Source organism: Plectropomus leopardus, chromosome 11 (genome assembly GCF_026936395.1).
Source record: "Plectropomus leopardus strain MGB_pleo_1.0 chromosome 11, ASM2693639v1, whole genome shotgun sequence".
Classification (NCBI taxonomy): domain Eukaryota; kingdom Metazoa; phylum Chordata; class Actinopteri; order Perciformes; family Serranidae; genus Plectropomus; species Plectropomus leopardus.
The window spans coordinates 23,539,211-23,563,452 of NC_142186.1; the positions used below are offsets into that span (position 1 = coordinate 23,539,211).

Here is a 24,242-nt window from a genome sequence, read left to right on the forward strand (position 1 = left end):
TCATAAACTCCACCCCCTCCACTTTAGCGGACAGGACATGGGCCTAAGTAAAATATCACAGTACACATCAAATACATTTTTTCCAAAATGGTTTCTGCCATTTTTTTATCATGCTGGTGTTTGCTCAAGTGTTCAGTCAGTGTGGACTTGATCATTGGTGCTGTTCCTAGCTAGCTAGCAGACAAGTGAGAAACCCCAATGGGGAGCAGTTTTTAACTTTTCAAGCAAATTTCGTACCATATCAGTTGGTCAAACATGACAACAATCAATCTGTCTCCTCTACACATACTTCTTTGCTTTTGGTTGAGGCTGCAACTCCCCAATCAAAGTTTACCAAAGTTGAACATCATGCGATGTGAAGATGGAAATTTGCTTTGCTACCACAAGCAGGTGTTTTACTCGCCACTCTGCTCACATAGAATTGAAGTGAATGGGAAGCAAATATTCACCAGTGTTAATTTTGCTTACATGTGACTGTGCTGTAACATATTCTGAGTGGCATACAATCTTAACAACATTATGGGACCTCAACTATGTCAAAAACTGACAGCTTAAATCACATAAAGGTTTATAGCCTACACTATGTGGCTAGCTGACAAACAAGAAAAAACATCTATCAACACTCATAATTATCACGGTCACCAGCGCACCATGAAACTTGACAGCATATCTCATTGTAACACCGGCACTTTGGAAACACTCACATAGAGATTAAAAATCTGGATGATAATACCACTAATATGTCCAAAAACAGTTTTAGCCTCTTTATAAGATTATGTACAATCACAGCATGCAGATTCACTGTAATCTATATTTTACTTGTAATTGAGAAGACAAGAAAACAAATTTAAGTTCAGCATTAAAATCTGAACCCACTTTGATCCATGACTGATTATTTCAGCACTGAATAGGCATGAACAAAATAACTATTAAGTTTGGAGAATATTAAAATATAGAATTATTATGGGTGTATCTCATGACAGTATTAGAAATGTCTACATTTGCTTTTTCTTGCTTAGGACAAACTACGGCAAAAAAATGCTGATAAATTTATTGGTAGATGCATGTCCCATATGAGCACATAATGATGTAGACTAAAAGCGTGCTCTTCGCTTTCTGTGCCAGCACCACTGGGAGAGAGCTGACAACATAAGGAGGTTCCAGGCTCCGTGAGAGGGGTCGCGACCCCAGGAAGTAAAAGCAGCTTATAAAATAGTGACAACTGCCTCCTCTCTTCCTGTCTGGAACATAAAGCCAGACAACAAGGACAGAAAATGATTTGGACTTGCTCAAAATAAGTTTGTTTTAGGCTGAATGTGTGTGAGGTTCAAAAAAGACAAATTGTGCTAATAGTTAAAGTGTTCTTCTCTTTATAATACCGACGTAATCCCTTTAAACTGATGCTGTTTAATCTTTGCTTTTTGTCTCTGTTGGACTGTCAGCTAAAGAGAACTTTGGCTCTGCAGAGCTTCTCTCTATGGGCCTATTCTCCTGTATCCTCTCCATCTCACTGATCCCTTTCTCTCTTTTCCGCTCTCCCCACTGCTAACGCTTTCCTCCTCTCGTCCCCTCCACCTACCCGCAGCCTTTCCATTCTCATCTCTCTCCCTCACTCGTTTTCTCTTTCCCTCATTCACACTCCTCTCTCTGTCCCTTCCAATCTCTCTCCTCCTCTCGCTCCCCCTCTCTCTAGCTCGCAGGACAGTATTATATATTCCAGTCTCATGCTTTGCATGATTTGGGCAATAGATGAAGCCATATCCCTCTCTCCTCTTCGGGCTCTCCCCTCCCTCTCTCTCTCGCCTTGTTGTTTAATGTTTCAATTTGGAGGAAGCAAACATTCAATCAGACAGATTAACTGTTTAATGCATGTCATCAGTCAAACTGTCTACGAGAGGGGGGCCCCTCGGCCTGGCGCTGCCTCCCCCCCCCCAACTGCCGCTACGTCCTTCTCACTCCCCTGCTCTCCACGCGCACACTGTCTACTCTCATATAGATGGGCCCATCCAGGCTCGAGCCCAGACGCAGAGGCGTCTGTGCACACACACATACACATGCACGCAAGTACAAAAACACATATTCACTCATGCACACACACACAGCCACAAACGCAGACATATTCATGAAACGTACACTGGCAAGCACACAACCATGCATGGACACACGGTCATAAGCACAATCATATGCTTAGACAACCATATGCGTGAAAAGCCACATGCTGATATCCATATAAATATAGTTTAAACAAAACAGAGAATGCATGGGGACACCTGCAACCACAATACAAAATGTGCGTTTGTGCTTGTTTCTAAGGTACGAGGATTACATGAGACATCCCATGTAATTCAAATGCCACATATACTGATGTGCTAAAGGACGCATCCACTGATTCACTTACAATTGTGAAACTGCTTTACACAATTAAGTCGTGCTCTCTTTACAGACAACACACACGGTAACTCTCTCTCTCTCTCTCACACACACACACACACACACACACACACACACACACACACACACACACACACACACACACACACACACACACACACACACACACACACACATCCCACAGGCCAGTGGATAGGGAAATCAAAGTGACACGGAGGTAGAGCAAGGGAGAGTGAGAGATTAGAGGAAATGAAAAGAGTAAAGAGGAAAGAGGGAAAGAGGGAACGGGAGGCCGAGCGTGCTGCAGACTGAGCAGACTGTAAAATAGGGAGTGACGCTCACACTGAGTTTATAAATGATACTGTATGAATTCTGGATGAGGATGTACAGAATGACATCTGCGATGACAGCCTGAAACATGACTGAGGTTCTCACACTGACTTATAATTGTTAACCTGAGTGCACACTGAATGTTCAATACATCTATCGTTATCAGTAAGTTAAAACAACATGTTTTCAGTACATTAATCCCAAATCTGTGGTCATGCTCTGTGGATTTTAGCTTGCACATGCACACTTGAGATATAGTCAAACACCAATGTCAGCTGCTGCACAAATCCCTAATGCCCTACAAAAAAGTATAATTTCTTACTTATTCTTATTGCTCACTCTCTATGTTTTTAATCAGTAAAAAAAGAAGAGCATATTTATCTGTTTCTAAAGTTTATTTATAGACTTACTCACATTATGATACATGTAGATAATTTATCAATGTTGATGAACTTGCATTGCTAGTAGATGAACTTGATGCATTGCTTATAACTGAAAAATAGGTTTAAGATATAAAACTGACTAAAGGCTGGATTTATTCGTATTCATTCAGTCAGTGAATCTTTCTTTGTTTAAAAGTATGTGTAAAGTAATATCATGAATATATCGACACAGTATGATCCTAATTATTATGGTTTAATAAGAAACAAAAATTTAAAAAATAAATAGAAATATATATGAGGATGTTGGCTTTTATACCAGATATATGAATTGCATGTTTATTTTTTTAATCTATGTTTTATGTCATAATTATTATGTTTTGTGTTCTTATTTGAAGACTATTTTGTTTTCCTAATTGACAAAAACTGCTATTTACTTTTGATTTATATGTTCTTAGTTATTACTCTTATTATCATTATTAGACATATGCCATACTAACTTGCTGATTTTGCTGTCATTGCAGCCTATTACTGTTCTACGATGTTAAATTTGTGACTTTACTGATTTTGTCTTTTTATTGGTTTTAAGAACATCTTGCCAAAAGACTGCAGTTGCAAATTAGTTGGCTGGCTAACACGGACATATTTTCAGACATGGTAATTAATGGTCATTGTCTTTGTGAATAAAAAAGTGAAATGCAATGTAAAGGACAGATAAACTGCAAATGGAAAAACATGAATATCCACAAATGCAACATTTTGACATGTAGTAGTAATGTAGCGAGATAGCAAGGTCTTAAAGAAAAGTTTTATGAAGTTTAATTTGTGCAGCTAACTACAGATTTTGCAATTTTTGTTTAAAATTTTCACAAGCTACAGTATGTCCTTGAATAAGGACAATTTTAAGCTTTTTGTATCAACTGTGAGGCAACATTTTTGGTTTTTGTAGCAAAACAGAAGCTATGTAAAAATGTCCTTGCGCTAATAAAGTCTAGGTCTTGGCCTTTTTTCTCAAATCTTAACAAGTAAAAGAACACGGACTGGTTAAAAGAAATAGCTGCATGTGATGGCTGCAGATATCTGGGGCAGCTAATTGTGATGGTGCACTGTCCATGAGCTCGTACGCTGTAACGCTTCGCATGCCAAAAACCCAGAAGGCTCCACTAAAGTGTAGCAACCTTATAAGTTTGCCAACCAGCTGCTTCACACACTGCCTCCCTCCATCATTTTCTTCTCCATCCCTCTTTGTTTTACTCTCCCTCTCATTCATTTTTATTTTATCTCCCGGTGCTGTGGAGCATCTCGTGTATCTCCCTCTCTCCCCCACTCTCTGACCACAGCGCAGAGGGTGGCCAAACCTGGTAAGTATTGACAGGGAGCTCCAGTGACACGGAGAGAGCCAGTCAATGCCCAGACACCCAGGGCAGGGGTCAATGACAAAAGGTAGGCCGCCTGGAAAGAGGGAGATCGTGAGGGAGGGAGAGAGAAGAAGAGGAGGGAAGGCAGTTGATAAATGGTGAGGCATGGGAGATATGCAGCAAGATAGTATAACTTTGAGGTAAGATAAATACAAGGTGAAAGAAGAAGAATCACAGAGGCACATGCCAGAAAGGAGAGGAACAAAGAGAGATGAGAGACTATGGTTGTTTATACTTCAAAGATGTCATCTGATGGCTCAAACAAGACCATCTTTAATGACGGTTTGGTTGTGAATTTAAAGGCATTCATCGGTATATGATGATGTAGATAGCCATTGATCAAACCTATGTGAATAACAATTAAAAAATGTTGTTTAAATAAGGCAACCATATATAGATTTCATGGCAATAAAGGCAGCTTTAGGTGCTATTGGTTGATAATATTGTGTTATAATGCAATTGTGATGCAATATGGCACAACTTCCTTCATTATTTTGTCATTATTTTTGTGTGTTTTTTGTTTGCCTTTTAAAAATGTGCTTGTTTTGTCTCTTAATGAAGACTGTTAAATTATTGTTCATTTATAAAACATTTTTTAATTTTTCTTAAATTACTTGCACCACTGGGTACAGGGTAGTCTGTGGAGGGTAAGGTTTGAGTGGGTAGGGGGAAGTGGGCATAACTGTATAATGAACTGTCTATCTCTGTGAAACCGTATAAACCCCCTCACCACCGGCACCAAAAAAATAGTCACTGTTGATTATCAAATCAATTCTAATAAGGGTCACTGGAAACTGGAGAACGCAACATGGAAGTTCAAGACAAACTGTGATGCAGGGAACGAGTGAGATTGACATGAACGTTCCTCTGAGACCGCGGATGGGACAAGTGAGATAGGACGCAAGACTAGGATTAACAGAGCTATACAAACACACACACAGGCACACAGTGTGTTTGTGTATTGACACAGAGAGAGAGTGTCAGTATATATTGAACGGCGGGCGGTAAGTGAGCCCTCCTCTCCCGACCATCCCCTCCTCCATCTCTCCTTCTCTCTATCGGATATCAGTCCCTTCTCCTCTAATCATTTCCTTCCTTTTGGCCCTCTCTTCTTTCTAATGCAATTATCCCTCGTTCCTCCTTTCCTTCCACTTCCCATCTCTATCCCTCTGTTTCTACTACTTACACCCTTCTCTGAAGTACTTTCTGTTTTACTATGTACGATTTTTTTTGTTGCTTTTTCACCTTTTTTTCGTTATCTCTCCAGTCATGTTCTGGCTAACAACGCTGTGTCTACCATTGTCAGTTGTACTTATTGTTCCTCCTTGTTTGCTCTTACCTGGCTCTCTCCTTTGTTTTGATCTTCAGTGATCAGCCTCCCGTAGCCTCGGTGTGTGACAAAAAGGTTCTCATTAATCAATATCACTCTCCAAATGTGATAACATTCTTCTCCGAGCCTCTGCAATATGGCAAAGAGAAACATACATAGTACTTCAGAGCAAATACAGGGGTTAGAAAAAATAATCAACACTTCATCATCAAAGACTTTGCAGCAAAAAGGGAGGTCATACTTAGCTGCCTGATGGCCATTAGCAGTATTTGTCACAGCTATATAAATTGTATATCCTATCCATTTCTTTTTACCTTGTGGCTACCATTCCTATCTGTTGATTAAGGTTGTGTTGGGAATATATTGCCCCGAACATTTTTCTACAAATAACTTACTACATTAATAAGCTCTGCTAGTTGCCACATGTTACTTTGAAAACTCACAGATCAAAGCGCTAATTGCCAGACTTGTTTCATAGCTAAGTACTGCTGCTAATTGGCATTGTATCTAACATGATACACCTTTGTAGCAATGTTTGCACTTGTGATCAAATTATTCAAAGACAAACATGCTGGAAATAAGCAACTTTAAGACGCATCCTTTATACTTAAACCACAGCTGTTAAAAGTGTTTATCTAACTTGTATTTGTGTATTTTCATGATTAATTAATTCTGTTCTGTCACAAAGTGTTAAAAATGTCTACAATGTCTCTAAAGATAGATTGCAAAAATAGAGTATGTGGCTAAGAGAGCTGATGAATGCACTGTACTCAGAAAGTTAAGGTTCTCTAATAAAACCAAGACTCAAATATTTTTTTTTTTTAATTTAGAGCCCTACATAAAGGTATATCAAGAGTAGTGGATTGTAATGAACTGAGGGTATAACAGCAAATCCTCTGTCGCTCTGTATACATTTTTTATTTTATTGCTATTATTGAAGTCCTAGATGTTTTTTTTTTTTCTATTTGTAAAGAATTTCATGGCTGAGACGTTTAAGTGACGTACTGAGCATTTTTTATATATTGAGAATCCTAAAATAAATGTTTTTAAAAATGTCTACAGTCAGTTAAATACTGCCTGTGTGCATTTTACCAAAATATTTACCAAGGCTTGTCTCTGCAGCTGTTCATGATACATGGGAATTTTTATTATGGAAAAAAAAAGAAATACAATGAGGAAAACTGTACAAAGGAGAAACATGTTGTCCTTTTCACACATGAATAGAGATCTCTTTCCTCAGCCTCGGGCTATGACTGTTAACACTTTCCACTCACTGTGAAATGTCTGCAGATTCCTTTGGTCTCAGGTGATGCATCTGCAGGCCCCATCATCTCACGTTTGCAAAGGTGGGAGAAAGCACACCCCCTAAAGTGGGAGCAAGAGGTGATCTCATCATATTTCTGGATCTGAACCAAATTCACCAAAAGCTGCAAATGACAATGCTCTTTAAACCCCGCTGCTTGACATTTTCCCTCAAATTAATTAGTTTAAAATAAAATTAGGAACAGGCCACTAATTTATCTGATTTAAATTAGATTACAACTAAAAATGGTAGAGTGTAAAGATGCGAAGATCATATCCTCTCCACAGTGCAGTCTTTGCTGCAAATGCTCAGGGCACTTCTCAACAGAGAGGTGGAGATTAGTTTGTCACTCTGCCAGTTTACCTTGACACCAACTTTTTCCATTCTCTCTCACACACACTCACACACACACACACAAAAGCGCGCACACATACACACACACACACGCCTGTTAAGTATTTGCTTGGACCAGCACTTACTAACATTAACAGAGGTGCCCATACTCAACTGTATCACAACCAGTTTCCCTCTCCCTTCATCAGTGATATATCTCTACAAAGTACACTAATTTGACACTTTCTCCTCGTGCACAGTGATTAGTTTACTGTTCCGCTCCGTTCTGCAACACTTCGTTTCTCCTGTTAGGTACAACACTACAGATAGGAATCCAAGCAGAGGAGGGGGGAGGGCGATATTTCACAACGAGCGCATTGGCAGACAACCACCTTTCCTCGCAAATTTGTGAGCCTCGCTTCCTGCATGCCCCGCGCCCGGTGCTCTGCCGGAAACAGATGGTTCCCGGAATGTCCTCGAGCGGAGTTCCGAAGAGCTGCTAGTAGCCGAGAGGCGCGTGAAGGAGGGAGGGGCGCGCGTTGTCTCTCCGACAAAACTTAACTTCATCTGCCTCTCTCTGTAGCTCTCCGTCTTCCTGCTCGATTAGGATACTTAGTAACAGTTCAATGTGATTACACTGTCAAAGAGAGGGGTTCTACAGCAGCTAACGTAGCTTCATCTCAGTGTTATTTTACTAACACCGCTTTATTGCAATGAAAAAGTACTACAGCAAATTCTAGTTGTGCTTATTGTGATGAGAGGTATTGCTTTCTTGATATAAGGCTACAAAATCCAGTGTGACTGAAAAAAGAGAGCTGGTTTCAGCACCTTGGACAGCGAACAGATGTCCATCAATGTAGCCGTGGTGCTGTAGGCCCACAAATTCAGCACCCTGGACAGCGAAGTGGGAAAAAACATGGGACATTTTTAGACCACCTCCAAGTTTGTGGAGGTTTTGTATGTGATGCAAAGTAACCATGGCTAGACTTAGGAGGCCAGATTTAGGGGAAGACATAGTGAAACCAGTATAACATAATGGAATCCTCATTTATGAAACTGATAACGTCAAACTTTAATTGACACTCAGAAATGTTTTGACACCTACACACCCAGCTGTCCTTATCTGCACTATAAACAGCGTTTATACCAATAACATATCATCTTTCAACATAGCCTAATTTATTGTTACTTTACCCAAAGGTTTATAAAGCAGTTAAAATTAGCTCAACTTCGACCAGCTAAAACAATAAAATGTTGCATATACCATGCGTCTTTAACTAGGGGTCCACAGCCCCTCTTGGGTCCTCAGTTACTGCAGTGAGTCTGCCAAATTATTGTAACTATTATTGTTTGATATTTTTTGAATGTGTTTTTTTTTAATTAAATGTCTCAAAGCACACAACAGCATGAACCTAACCTATTTAATTTACAGTAAATAACATTGACAGAGGCTAGACTTCCAACAACTGACAGCAAAATCAATGATGAGCCTTTTCCAACAACTTATCTTTGTGAAAGTAGATTTTCCAACCTCACCTACACCTGAAAAGCAAAGACAGAGGCCTGTACTACGAGGCAGGATTTGGGGTTAGTTTTACTAATAAGGGGTCCCTGCCTTATCTCTCTTTCAGCTCAGGGCTCCTTGGCTAAAAAACGCTGAAGACCCCTAGCTTGTCCTGTATGTTCCTGCATCAGTGATAGTAATCAACTTATGAAAAATAACACTCATTCTACATGTTGACTACTTGTACTTCAAATACAGTACATTAAAATGAGAGCACTTTTGTGCTTCTACTTAAATATAAGACTATTTTTACAGCATGGTTTTGCCTATTTTAATTAAGTAAAATTATATCAGTGCTTCTACAACCGCATACAAATTACCTTAAAAATATTATGTGTAATTTGACTAAGGGCCCCACCACTAACTCAGTCTATAAGTGAACACAAAATCTTGGTCAAAAGCGAGAAAACAACAATGACTTAGTAACCCTGCGCTATATTTGAGCCCCATTAATAGACTGAAAGCATCCTTTCCGATTAGCCCGCTGTAATCCGTAGCTCATCCCTGTCTTACGCCCCACTTGTCCTACACCCGATACTTTGATCCAGACTCGTCGGCACCTGACGATCCGGCCCTTTGTTATAGAGCACGCCGGGGCTAATCTCACTGACCCGGCGCAACCTTGACCACCCACTCCCCCGGCCTTGGGCTTGGTTCATCGCCGCCCCGGACACACAACGCTTCCCGGGAGAGAGAGAGCGAGAGAGCCCTCTTGATCGTTTCATCAAACGCGTCCCCGCTGAGCGAGCATGTGCGCGCCGCCGACCTCCCACTCGTCCCAGCAGCGGGGATAAGAGGGAAGTCGATGCAACAGCGCCAACACAGTCAATGATCCATAAACAGGAGCCAATAGGCGAGTGTGTAATGAGGGACTTCATTTGAACTTTATGTAAACAATAAGGAGCAATACTAGGCTTGCCTGGGAACGGGGCAGATATGAAGGCTGTAACCGAGATGGATGGACAGCTACAGCGTAAAATGAACGGATCTGGCGTCTGCCGTGAGAGATACAGAGATAAACTATTGTTGCCTTATTTGCTTATAAATGCAAAAACTGCATATATATATATATATATATATATATATATATATATATATATATATATATATATATATATATATAAATGAACAATTTCAAAACAGATGCTTTTACTTCAAAGCAATGGGCAATAAAATACACACACACAAACACTTAAACTCAAACAGAGAGAGAAAGAGAGGAGAGAGAAGCACCTTTCACCGCTCCCCCTGCCCCCTCCTTCCCCTCTATCTTTCGTTTTCACCCCCACTCCCCCCAACACCCCCCCTCTCCCTCTTTCTCTCTGGAAAAAACGGCAAGGAGGCGCGACTCGCAGGGCCGCACATAGCTGATCAATATTCGATTTAGTTGCTAATTTAGGGCCTTTCTATAGCTGTCATCCCGTGATGTATGAGTCCTAACCCGAGGTCGCCGCGGAAAAGAAGAAGAAGAAAAAAAATAAGAAAAAAAATCAAACACCAGTCAACTTTTCACTTAACAATAGAGCGACTTGAATATTATTTATGGGCGAAAGACCCACTTTATGGGTGAATTGCTCCTATCGCTGGTGGGATGATGAAGCGCCTTGTAAGTACATGCCACACAGGCTCTGACACCGGCGTAAACAGACATGCAGGCAGGGGAGAAACATGTAAACACACGGGGGAAGCACGCTGCTTTTAAAATAGGCGCAAAGCCGTGCAAAGAGGGGAAATATTCATATCAACACACGTCAATATCTCGGTCTCTTGGAGTTCACAATGCAATTTGAACGCACACATTTGATTAATGGCGTGTGTGTGATAAAGAGATCCCCCCCCATCCGCCCCCACACTTGCGCGCGCTCACACGCACGAGCCACGGACTCGCACGTGCACACATGGGGGCAAGTTTGAAATGACACAAAAGATATCCTATTTGTCATGCGGACGAATATTATGTATTATGGACCTAATTGTTTTTGCACATCGCTTTAAGCGCGCGCGCGCACACACACGCGCGCGCGCACACACACGGGCACCCATCAAATCTGAAAGCGGCTGTTTTATTTTGCCACTTAATGTCTTCCCGATCGATCACTGTTCTAAGGATGTTATCAATAATTTGAAAGCTTGATTAACTTCAACGTTTCCATAACAATTCCACCACGTTTATCCTCTCTTGAATTTTTAATTAACGCCTGCTTAATTAGTTCGAGATCATTTGGGAGTGAGATACTTTATTTTAGGGGAAGAGGGGGAGGGGGAAATTAACATAAAAATCTCTGCTGATAAATTGATATATTATCAGGAAAGAAATGTTGTAGGAATTTCTAGGCGGAACGAGTCATAAACAGACATCCATCAAGATAAGACAGCTTGAGACAATGTATAATTCTTTGGCAGTATTTTTTAATTATTTAATGACTATACTAGTCTAATTTCTCCAAATAATGAGGGTGTAAATTCTTTCTGGTTGAATCATTCATAGACAAAGAGACCGATTTATAACATGCAGCATAAACAGGAAACCAATTTCCTCAGGTGACAAAGTATTTCAAGGCCCAGTCAGACTGGTAGTTAGACACTGCATGCATTGTGGTCTTGAACTTGCTTAAACCGGTATCATCCTGCTTAATTAAAAGTGTGGATTGTAAGTTTTTGAAGAAAAAAAAGGAGATCTTTGCCAAAAACAGTATCTGCAGAAATTGTTGAGACAAATTTCTGTATATTTGTATAGCAATTGATCCTTAAGTGCAAACAGTAGGCTGCCATGTAAACCATTGAATGAATAAAAGGCATTTTAATTAGAGTGATTAGTTAAGGAATCAATGGGCTGGCACTAGCAGACTCACAGGGAGACCTGAGATCAGCTAATGGAGCAGTAGAACACTAAAGTAAGCTTTTTACACCCTAGAAACTCGTTTTGTTATTGGCTGGTTCCTGCAAGTGCAACCTTCACATTCTGGAAGTTAGGGATGTTGTAAATCAAGAGCGCCACAAAACGAGGAATAGGACTAAATATTATCAGTTATAGTGTTCTTTTTAGATTCCTATCTCTAATGCATTACAAACGGTTGTATGGGGGCTAGATGTGTGATTCTCAGTGAATTCTGAATTTTTACGCAGGCCATACATCACAGATCCAGTGTGTTTAGGAGTCTCTTTGCATATAAACTAGGATATGGGGAGTGGGAGTGTGTGTATTGCCTGCTGCCAGCTGCCATGCAGCCTCCAGGTTGTTTGGTGAAAGTGAGAGTGTGATTTCCCCAGACCCTGCTCTCCGGGGACGCCTGGCTCCCCCTGCCATCTCCCCAGAACCCCAACGGTTAAACGGACAGGTCATTGATGCACGCACGCACACGCACACGCACACGCACACGCACACACACACACACACACACACACACACACTCTCTCTCTCTCTCTCTCTCTCCCTGCCTGCCTTTCAATCTGCTCTCCCTGGATGGGCCCCCACTGCCATATAAAGGCCACATTTCCCTGGTCATTACCGGCAAGTCAAAGAGAATCTCTCACCTCACTGTATACACGATAATCAGATCAAACCTGGAGTTACAGTCATTAGAAATATTGCAGGAGGCGAGTCATAAGGAAACGACCTCGTGAATAATAGCCTACACTGCCAATGAGAGTTGTAATTGTAAATCTGATTCTACCCCTCAACCACATGCTGTAATGAGCACCCGGCATTGTTTAAATGACTCAAATGAAATTGGTGCCGATTTACCAAGCATGAATGACAGCTCATATGAAGATGTGTGCTGGGAATGAGATATGATGGGGGTCTGAGAATGTGTGTGTGTGTGTGTGTGTGTGCACATTTCAGTTGTGTGTATGTCTGCATGTGTGGACGGGGGCGGCCCTTGAATGGGGTGTTAAACAGTGGTATTAATAATCTCCATGATCTATGAGCTCGTCTGGTGTCACTCAGCCATTAGAGACACAGTCTCTCTGTGTTCTCCACACCTCGTTTCCTCCCCCTCGCCCGTGTCGGCCCCCAAAAATAATTGTGTGTTAATGGGTGAGGAGGAGGGGTGGGAATGTGGCGGATTAGAGCCTGAGGAGGAGGGATAGGAGAATTATCGGGGAGATGGGTCACTGTTAACAGAGGAGATGATTAGGTGTGATGACTGACCCTCTCCTGGTCACAAAGACAGTGAAGGAGATGTGTGGCAATAATAAGGAAACAAACATTAAGCAGGTGACTACATATGTCCCAATCGAGTTTTTTGCCCACCCGATCCGAGTCATTTGATACTGAGTATCTGCTGATCCAAGTCCTGATCGATACTTGTACCAGGATAATACAGCTGCCCAGTTCAAACTTCAAGTGCTTAAAGTTATTAAAATCAATCCAGTGTATATGCTTTTAAGTTAGATTAAGTTGTGTTTTTTTATTTTTAATTTTAATGTTTTTTAATTTCAGATTCAGAAATCACTTACAGTCTCACAGTTATTGGGGTAGCAACACTATAATAAATGCTACGAATCATGCTCTCCGTTTATGACACCTGTATGATGTGGACATAAACAAAGCATTGGGCATGGAGTGTGCTCAAAATAATTGAACCCAATCAATTAAATGTGTTGATTGGACTCAATACTGATCCTTACGAACAGGACATCCCTACAGGTGATCAAAAAAATAAATAAACAAAAAAGTAAGAGGGGAGAGACCTATTAGGGCAAGATTTATCTGACTGTGTGATAATGAGAGAGTAAAAAGGTAATAGTTTGCCTGTATTCCTGTGAGATGGGGAGATCCAAAGCCAGGTGAGGTAGCCTAAAGCCATTTACAGGTCCTAATCTGGGTGGAATGAGCCGTGAGAGGAAGAAGGAACTAAAGTACACCGACTAACAGGTCTCCCCTGACCCCTCTCCAACTCCCACTCTCCCACCTCTACTTTTCCTCTCCCTCGTTTCCTCTCTCCTTCCAACCCCACTTTCCACCACTTCCATCTACAAAACAAAGTTGCCTGGCATTGACGGGACCCTGGAGGCCGTCAGCGAGGAAAGGTGGAGTCGCCCTCATGCAGGAGAAAGAGGTAAGAAAGCGAATGAGGGAGAGAGGGAGAATGGGAAGGGGGGAGTGAGGAGATTGAAGCGTTTCTAATTTAAATAAACCCTTTGGCAGACTGAAACTGGCAGCAAGCTTCCCCTTTGCTCGCAAGGAAAAGAGAGAGAAGAAAGGAAAAGGGGAAAAGAGGGAGGGCAAAAGGAAAGGAGCGATAGATAGATGGATACAGAGATGTCTCCACTCTGGTTTGCTTACCCGCATGGGAGAGTTAGAGACCAGAGGATGGGGAATGAGGGAATATAGAGAGTGAAGTGAAATAAGATAGGGAGCTAGATGGAGGAGAAAGAGAGGGGACACAAATAATGGGGGAAAACACTGACAAGATACAGGAGTTAAGGGAGGGGAGAATAGGAAAGAGCTGTGAAAGTTAGGTAATAGAGAACTGTGTGTGTGAACAGAGAGAGGTGTGATCCATCTATTGGGGCGAGTTCATCCATCCACACACACATACATACAAAGAGAGAAAGTCAAACAGGGTCTCTCAGCAGTGGGTCCGATCAGTCTCATCTCATCAAAACTTGGCTGAAGTTTTTTGGATGGATCCCAGCTCCAATCTACTCGAGCCGCCGCACTCTTCTCCGTCACACTGTCTCCCCCTGTCTGTCCCTTTGGCTCGTCACAGCAGCCGCCTGCTCACCGGTCTATACGCTCCTAATGGGCTGCCATGGAGAGAGAAGCCGCAGCGATACAGGCTGTAATCTAAAGTCTCACTACTGAACACCAGAGGATGCCCACTTTGTTTGTCTGCTGTTTGTTAGGTTGGATGGGTAAGAGGTGACAACGGGCAAAGCATACAGCTCGGAGATTCAAAGAGGAGAAGTAACTCAGAACAGCACCCCAAAACACAATCAGGGTTGTGTGGTGGGAACACACAAATAATTTGTATCTGGAGATGAGTAGCTTGACACTTTAAATGTTTGAGGCATCAAACTAATGACAATGTAATGATATACATACAGATATTTTAAAGGAGAAAAGGTTACTTGCCCCAAATCAATTTGCCTTTGTGGATTAATACATTTGTATTGGAATTGAAAGTTACAAAGGTCTGACTTTTTGTTTACGCCATTTGAAGGTCATCTAGAGCCTTTTTTTTTTTATTTCTCACACCATCACTTAACATAATGTTTGATTGAGTACCAGGCTCGTATGCATGTAGACAATATGTTATTGACAAAAAAAAAAAAATCAGGGTTTGACACGCCTGTTGACAAAAATGACAAGATGCGATTACACAGTCTCTGGATTAAAGGTGCGTGTGTGAAAAGGCGCGACACGCATGTTGTGTATAAACCCACAGGTAGGGGCAAAGTCTATAGGATGGATGAAGAGAGGGGAGAGGGAGAGAGAGAGAGAGAGAGAGAGAGAGAGAGAGAGAGAGAGAGAGAGAGAGAGAGAGAGAGAGAGAGAGAGAGAGAGAGAGAGAGAGAGAGAGAGAGAGAGAGAGAGAGAGGCGAGGAGGGGGAGAGACTCCCGACCCCCTCCTTCAAACATACGCACCGAGAACTGGCTCCGGCTCCGGCTTCGCTGGAGTGGAGAACCATAAATCTTCATATAGCGGCTGTTTTGATTAATGCAGCCGAGTCGAGCTAGGGGGCTGGACCTATCCCATTACGGCCTAATGGAAGATGGAGCGGCGCTGTCTCCACCACTAGGCCCCTGTCATTTGTTCCACTTTGCAGTCCATTTGGCCGAGAGACTACAAGCCACTCCATCAAAAATATTTTCAGAGTTAATTTCCGCCCGCTTAATTCGCCTTGATTCGGATTGCGTATCGAATGGCAGGATCGATTTTCGCCTGGCGTCTAAATTAAATAAAAGAGAGGGGGGTATACTTTAAGTCTGCGTTTTCTTTCTTTTCTCTTTTCCATTCCATTCTTCCACCTCTTTTCCAGACATCCTTTACCGTGGGCTCCTTCTTTTTTTTTTTTAAGATGCATCTCATTTCCTCCTTTTTCTCAGATTTTGATAGACCCCTGTTTGCAGGGGAGGAGGAGGCACAAATCTGATTGTAGTTACAGATGAAGTGAAACCTATTGAAAGAGGAGCTGGGGTGGATGGATTTATGGATTTCTCATAAATTACAAACTGATACATAAAGACCTGAACATGAGGGAAACACCTTTTTATGACAGGTAGGTTACAAAAACAGAGAAAGAAAGTAAGAGATCCTATATCTTCACGATAACGCCCTGACAGCTCCACAATGTGTATATCCTGAAGAATAGATTTGGAAAACATGGAGTAAAGAAAAATTGGAGAGGCCTACACGGGAAAAGTGGGGTAAATTAGGGGCATCGGGGTATTGAGGGGGTGAAAAATAATAGGGGGGAAAAGTAGCAAAAAAGAAATGAAAAGAGGCAAAAAGCACAGTGACAAATTGGTCGAGTGTGTCGCGAATTCCCTTTTAGATTTAAAGCCGCGTGTAGCCTATCGTCATATCTTTCCAGAGTAATTTATTTTCTCATTTCTCTCTCTCTCCCCTCACTACCCTTCTCTCTCTGTGTGTGTGAATTTATCTGGTAGTCACGTGGACAGAGGAGGGGGGAAAAAGTCAATAAAAGTCTCTGGCGACAACTGTTTCCCCCATCGGTCTCTTGTCTCCTTCTTGCATTATCTCTCCTGCTTTGCTTTCTATTTGTTTATTCGCTGAAGCTGCTTTGCTCCTCCCTATTTCCTCCTCCATCGCCTGTGTTTCCTGTTTCAGATCCTCTCTCATATCATAGGACTACAAGCTATACCTACTCCTCTCCAGAGAGGCCTATTGATTTTATTCTCCCACTAACAGCAAGCCCCACGCTTTGAAATTACTAAATCAGGAAGCTGTAGGATCCATCTCTTGTATCCACCTCAGAAATGCTTCGATAAGCGTCAGAAAGTTCTCAGAGGCTTACAAGTTACAAATGAAGGCCAGCAAACTTCGGCCTGGAGACACGGAGCCACTTGTAGATTGCTCAAATCAACAAAAGAATTAAATTTGAATCAATTAGATTTTATTTGACTCTGCCAAATCATATGAGCACTTAGAAGATCTGACTGAGGAACAAATCCTGAAACCTGGGCTCCACATCAACTACTTCCCTCTCCAATTCAAAACCACGAACAATATATCTTTCATAATGTAGGGCTGGACAGATGCTGACCTAAATATACCTGGACCGTAAACATGGCCATTATTGGCAATGTTTTTTTATTTACCAATAATATTCTCACTCAGACAGTCTAAAAATGCTGGAAATGGCATCTTACTTAACTATAACCTTTAAGACAAAAAAAAAATCAATATTTATAAGCTACAGTATTTTAAAATATTACACTGACAAAATGCTTGTTGAATATATCCATGCATTAGAGGGAGAAGCATTCAGATTCTTTAAGAAAAGAAGCTCAACAAGTAAATGTTTTTCAATCTAACATTTACTTGAGTAAAAGTGCATTATGTTGTCAAGTATCAGTTGTTTAAGTACTGGTTATGCAGGCAGCATGACTCCTGTCAGTGCTATTTACTTAAATATAAACTGCTTTGTTTGTTGTTTGCCGGTGCAATAACTGATAATACTCTTGTAACTGCAAAGAATGTGAGGAGAAAAGGCTACATTTTTTGTTTGATCGGTTTATTTCTCAAGAAACACTGATGTTTTTAGAAAAATTGCTGCCTCTTAATTAACAAAAAGATATTTTATACATTTGATAGTTTTAAAAAATAAGACCATCTTATTTGTTAAATATGTGGGCTTATTAACATCACGCCTGTCCTCACCTGGACAAAAATGAATAAGCTACAAATACCATCAGATTAACTTTAAAAGGAATTTAATAATCCTTTTTTTTGGTCAGAAACGCATGTTAAGTGACATTTTTTAGTCCACAGGCATTGTAATAAAGGTTCCGCATTAACAAAAATAATTATTATCTCAAATTCCATTATCTAAAAGAAACAATTGAATTTCCTAGCCAATAATATACCGGCCACCAATATATTGTGTATCCATAATTACAGATGCATGAATGTTTAAGCAGCTTTTTAATGTTGAACCTGATCAAAAAAGAAATAATTTGAACCATGTCATATCAAAGATAAATATATCCCCTGAAATTAGCTACTGCAGAGTCATATCAATGTATATATCAACTGACAACAAACTGCAGCACAGTTTTGCCAAAGATATTTTTGATTACATTCAGAAACAGTAATGCCATTACATAGTTTTCCACAGATCACTAACAACTTTATTTGAACAGTTAAATTCCAGGCTTAGCAAGTATTTTGGTTACAATACTTTAATAAAACTAACTTAAAGGGACACTATGGAGGAATTGTTAGCTATTGTCTTTTACTGGTATCAGCAGCAAAAGTGAAAGCCAACCTCTGATTCACTCTCGTTTTGAAACGAGTTTTGTCCACTTGTCATTTTGCCTTGCAACATTTGCTATTTTAAGGTGCTAAGTCTACAATTTTCATAGCTTCCTCTTGGATGCTTGCCGCTTACAGTCTAGCATTGTTTGCTAACTGTCTATAAAGTCCCAGCCTCACCTACATGGTGTGCACCTGAACGTCCTCAACACAACACAACAAAAGAAGAAAATAAGAAAATACAGGCAGAGGGCAGAGTCTCCGCAGATAAATACACAAAGAGCAACACACAAGCTACAAGAAAACAGTAGCATTTAAGCAGCCATAACTGACTCAAACAGAGCAAGAGAAGTAACCGCACTGTTTGGTAATGTTACATTTATAGCCCCAGATATCAGGGAAAAAAAATAAAACACATGCTTATGAACACACTTAAAAAAAGTTAACCCCATTACACTATTCCTTCAGAAACCCATTTCAGCCAGACCATGCTTTGCAAATAAATAAATAAATAAATAAACAAACAACTGTTTTAATAAATTAAAAATGCTAAAGATCAAACAATTTTTTGGCATTTATATGTTTTTGGTGTTTCAAGACATACTGAACTGCAAAAATTACTGTGTGGTATCGAACCTAACTGTGAAATTTGTTAATTGTTACGTCTCTAATATGAAGCATTTAAAAGTCTTAATACCCAATGTACTAAGAAACTATCGGTCAAATAAATGTAGTGGAGTAAAAAGAACAATATTTGCTCTGAAATGAAGTAGAGCTCATAAGTATGAAAAATAATTTAAATGAAATTGAAAGAAGTCCAGAACTAAAATGTATATGTTTATATTATATATTTTCGTACAAATCCGTGCATCAACTACTACAACACTATGTACAGCGGCCTATGGGCCATGCTACTGTCAAGCTGGTGGGGTTGATAAAATTGAAGAGTTTCTAGGTACCCTTGGGGGTTTACACTTCCACTGCAAACAGGACTGATGGCCGACCCACCCGGCAATATGACTTGTTCACTCAGCCCCTCCAATATCAGTGTCTCTATTTCAGTCGCCACATCTGTTATTGTCTGATTCTTAAGAAAAAAGTGGCTGAGCAGAGGATAATGAAATCAAAGCCCAACACACACAGTCAACAAGCCCCTGGTAAGAAACACACTGTGTCAATATTAATCTCCCTGACAGAAAGTCGAAATATGGCATCTGTCACACATCATCTTCCCTCTCTCCTGTCTTTCTGCGGAGTGGAAAAAGATGGAGAGGAGGTGGTTTTGGTGGGAGTGAAGAGGGGGAAGTTGTTGGAAATTGAGGACATAGACCGGAAAGGGCAAAGGATTCTGGGATTTTGAAGAAATAGTTTGTTGTTGTCTTTGTCTCCTTGCATTTGGTGTGGCATGCATTTAGAATATTCAAGCGTTTAGTAAAATAGAGGTTAATTTCAAGGACAGTTGTAAGTGGCATGTCAAGGGCACTTTTATCAAAACATATTTGTCACAAGGTACTTAAAAGAGCGATACTGGACACTAGTAGAGATCATCTGCATTAGCGTTTGAGCAGATATCAGGGAACTTGAGTAACCGTAAGTATGTAACAGCTATAATGTCTTTGGGACCGATCTTTTTGACTAGGACTCAGAAAACCTGAATTGATTTGCTCGTCACTTGGGGTGAATCAATAATCAATACTGTATGTATCTCTATAATCAAATACATCTTGTGCACTGCTGTCGGCTGCAGCCTCAGTTTCGATGCCACCAATGGGAGATGGTGAAGTCACAAATGTCAAATCCTAAAAATACAGGCTTTAAACTAACACACTCCTTTAAAAAAAAAACAGGAATTTAATTTTGGGGGGAAATCTGTAAAACATGAAAACACCAGATACATTATTGATAGATTTATTGCAAAGAATATGCATGCCTTTTTATTTATTTTGTGGAAATCTATGTTGGCTTTGGCTAATATGATCCGTTTTGTTGTTTGTTTTAAAATGTCAACATTTCTTCAGAATAAACTGTACAGTGTTTGGTTAACACTGACATTTATAAATGCACATAATAGAAGAATAGCCCTGGTTAAATTCTATATTGTCATTGCCTGTGTATCCAAAGCATAACATGGTTTGTTCTTCTGTGCCATAAAACTCCACTGTTATACAAGACTGTTAAAAACAAAACACTAAGCCACACTGTTGCACTCAGTGACATATTCCTTTATTACAATGCACATGGGCACTGTAGTTTATTTTGAGCCAATTCCACATCCCAAACTACTAAACTGCACTCGTAATTATGTCATTTTGGCAACTTAGTATCTGCCTGGATCATTTTCAAAGATGTTTCTTTCAGGTAATGAAACACTACATTCACGTTGAGTATAGCCTTTGGAAGTAGGTGGTTGGGGAGGATGCAGGACATTGACACTGACACCAGAACCTCAAGTTCACGTCCAGACTCCTGTCCTATGGTTGTTCCCAGAGTAAAACTAAACATGGTGAAGCTGCATTAAACCTCTTTGCTGCTAAAACGTGGAACACATTGCCAGAAGAGGACTTGAGACAATAGAGAGCACTTTCAAATTCATGTTATAAAGACCTGCCTTACAGTTCTGCTTTTAATTTATTCTCTTTTAAGTAAATTTTTAGTGTTTTTTTTTCTCCGTTCAATGTTCTTTTAATTCTTCTGTTGTTTTGTGCTTTGGACTGCTTGCCTTTGTTTCTATTCTATGTGCTTTTGATCACTTGCCTATATTGTTTTTATTTATGTTTCTCATGTCTTTACTAATGTAATTTGTAAAGCACTTTGGGCTGCCTTTGGGTAGGAAATGTGCTGTATAAATATATTTACCTGGCCTGTTTTAGGTTTAGACAACAGAAGTACTTTGATTAAAGTTAGGGAAAGATTGGGATTTTGGTTACAATTAAAAAAAATACGTTATTTACGTAATTTTTTAAATAACGTAATTTATGTTATTTAAAAAAACATGCTGTAGTCACTATGAGCTGATACTGTATTTTAGATCGCCTATTTTGACAGAAAACTACTAAAATACATTGCCAATTAACATTTTGCTGATAAATGAAATACACTGTCAGCGAACATTTTGCTGATATGTTCAGTATCAAATTTTTTTTCAACTTGCCAGATACATTAATTAGTGTAATTTCCTCATTATGTTAACAGAAAACATACTTTGCTCTCCATTACATTTCTTTCATGATGTCTTTACTTTTTCAGATTAGCTGTAGATAAACAAAATGTCAAGGAGACAGGGCTGCACATCTGAGTTGGTGTAGGACATCAAATTTGCATCTGAAAATAGTCCCAAACAAATGCCCTTTTTATTTGTGTTTGAGTATTGTTTACTACTAATTACAAATGTATTTTTCAGTATGACTCTGCCAGCATGTGCGTCTCTCAGTCTGAGAGTCTAGAGAGGCTAACACATTGTTCTTTATGGGATTCTTTAATAACATTTTATGCTAATTTAAGTTTAGACAACTATTACATATTCTCCCCTCATGCCCTGCTAGCACGTAAACTCTAATGTGCATAAAAACAACGCGCAGTAATGTAACATGACCTCCAGATCCGAGCACATATCCTATAGTACATATTCAAGGTCAAAATGCAAAAAAGCAACAAGTCAGAGTGGACAAAAGCTTCCTGACTGGAGGGCAACAAAACCAATGTTTCTCTCATAACCAGATGCTTAAGGTCAGCGATCACAAAACAAGATCTCTTGCTGATGAGATATTAAATGTCCTCCAATATTTCATCAGTTTTCTCATGCTTGAGGTTTCTTTTCCCCATGCACATCCGCTATCCTTTATTTATCCTTCAATCATCCAGGACTCTCTTCCCCTTTTCAGCCTGTTATCTCTTTCTCCCACTCATTTCACCCAGAACACTTTCCTTTCTTTCATCCTCTTTCCATCTGCTTCCTATTCCTCCCACCTCTCTTCTTCCTCCCTCCCTCTCTCTGTCTTTTGGACATTTCTCTTAGTCCTTTCGGTATCCCTCCACCTTGCCTCTCCACCCCCTCCCCCTGCCCCCCCCTCTTTCCCCTGTGATGAATGAGTCTGTCTGCTGGGTGCAGTTCATATTTACTGAGCAGGGGTGCGCACACTGTCAGTCTCTCTCGCCCTCCACATCTCTATCCCTCCACTAAAGAGACAGAGAGAGCAAGAGGTTACAGCAGGATGAGAGGCGGAGGGAGGCCGTGGTCAAGAGATCCACTCCGGGAGTCACTGCGATAGCAGCTGGCTTGGTGGGGAACACGTTCGTCTTGACCAGCATAGTTTCTCAGTGCAAGCATTAGAGGTGGTTGAGGGAGAAAGAAATCTTCCTCACCTCTTGACCAACCTGTCAATGTGGTGATACTAATAGGGAATAAACAGTGTCTTTCCATCCTTTATGTGTAACTCAGCAGCCCACTCTCAGCACTCAATGCAACACAATTTAATGGCGTTTTCTCTCTCCTTCCTTTGTGTGAGCCATGCTTTTAGGCACATTTGGACTTGAGAGGGAGAGAAGTAAGAGCGGCTACCAGCTGCAGCTTACCAAAGGCCCACAAAATACCCAGTTTCATCTACACCCACACACACCAGTGTGTTGCAGGGGAGTCAAACGGTGTGTTTTGACCCGTGTGTTGACCCCTTCATGAATAAGAGGAGTGGATGTGGGCCTGCCGGAGCCCAAAGGGACAGGCCAAGAGCCGCTGCAAAGCCCTGCAGAGCCACCATCTCTTCCCACACACTGACCTCCGAGGCCAGCCAACACCAAAACCACTGTAGCGTGACGACACCAGTGACACCCAGCGCCAACGCACAAAATGTGTTCCTCTGCCAAATTGACAAAAATATAGACAGTAAATACGAGGAAAATTGGATAGCTCAAATTACATCACAAAAAGAAAATCCCCTCAACTGGACTTTTATAAGATTCAATACAGGGTAATTCAATTCTCAGACTGCAACCTAAAACACTACCGACTGTCTGTCAAAAGGGGCAGATTGAAAATGTTTTTTGCCATTTGGTTCTGGGACAGGGAAGGCTAAATAAATGTAAGGTTTTATGTTTCGATTTGCGGATGATTTGCTGTACACTCGCAGCCATCGTAGTGCATCTATATCTGCGCTGATTAAACATTATGCCACTGTAAACATTCATATCATGTAGCTGTGTGTCAGAATCTAAGGAGGAGAGTGGAGGAGAATCAGGGGAAAATAGGAGCAGGAGAGGAAAAGAGTAGAACGCTGAAAGACGGGAAGGAAAGCATCATGCCATAATCATCTGAATATTAGGGAAAATTGGACACGGGAAAGGCGAAAATTGGATATGGGAAAGATTTCTGAGGAGCAGAGAAAAGCCCGAATGCATCAAATGTGAAAACAATGGCCGGTATCAAAACGGATGGAAACAAATGTAGGCCCCTGTGGATAAATCACTGCTGTAAAATATCCTTTAGGAGGTTCTAAAAGCCATCGTCTGCAGACAAATGACAGGGTCAGAGGTCTTACACAGGGAGCACTATCAGGTGGAACAACACTGTTTATGATGGAGGAGTAGGTATGATGAGAGGCTTTTCAAAGGGACAAAAAAAAAAAATCTATATGCAATGCTGACCACAGGCTCATTCTATATCATAGTTCTAACAAATTGCCCGAACTTCAGAGTGAGAGACATTTCCTGAGCTCGCCTATTCCCCGAAGCATCCTTTCCACAGCTATCCA

The 24,242-nt window shown here is 40.7% G+C and overlaps 1 protein-coding gene across 2 annotated transcripts in view; it reads right to left on the reverse strand.

The window, feature by feature from the left end:
- The window catches only part of erfl1 (Ets2 repressor factor like 1), a 107,925-nt gene that overhangs the window by 77,490 nt on the left and 6,193 nt on the right, over positions 1 to 24,242 (reverse strand). For both annotated transcript variants that reach the window (XM_088084897.1, XM_042489131.2), the window contains exons 3-4: positions 7,124 to 7,214; positions 5,859 to 5,978 (exon numbers count right to left, since the gene is read on the reverse strand). The gene's annotated coding sequence lies outside the window, so the exon portion shown is untranslated. The remainder of the gene's footprint in view (positions 1 to 5,858; positions 5,979 to 7,123; positions 7,215 to 24,242) is intronic.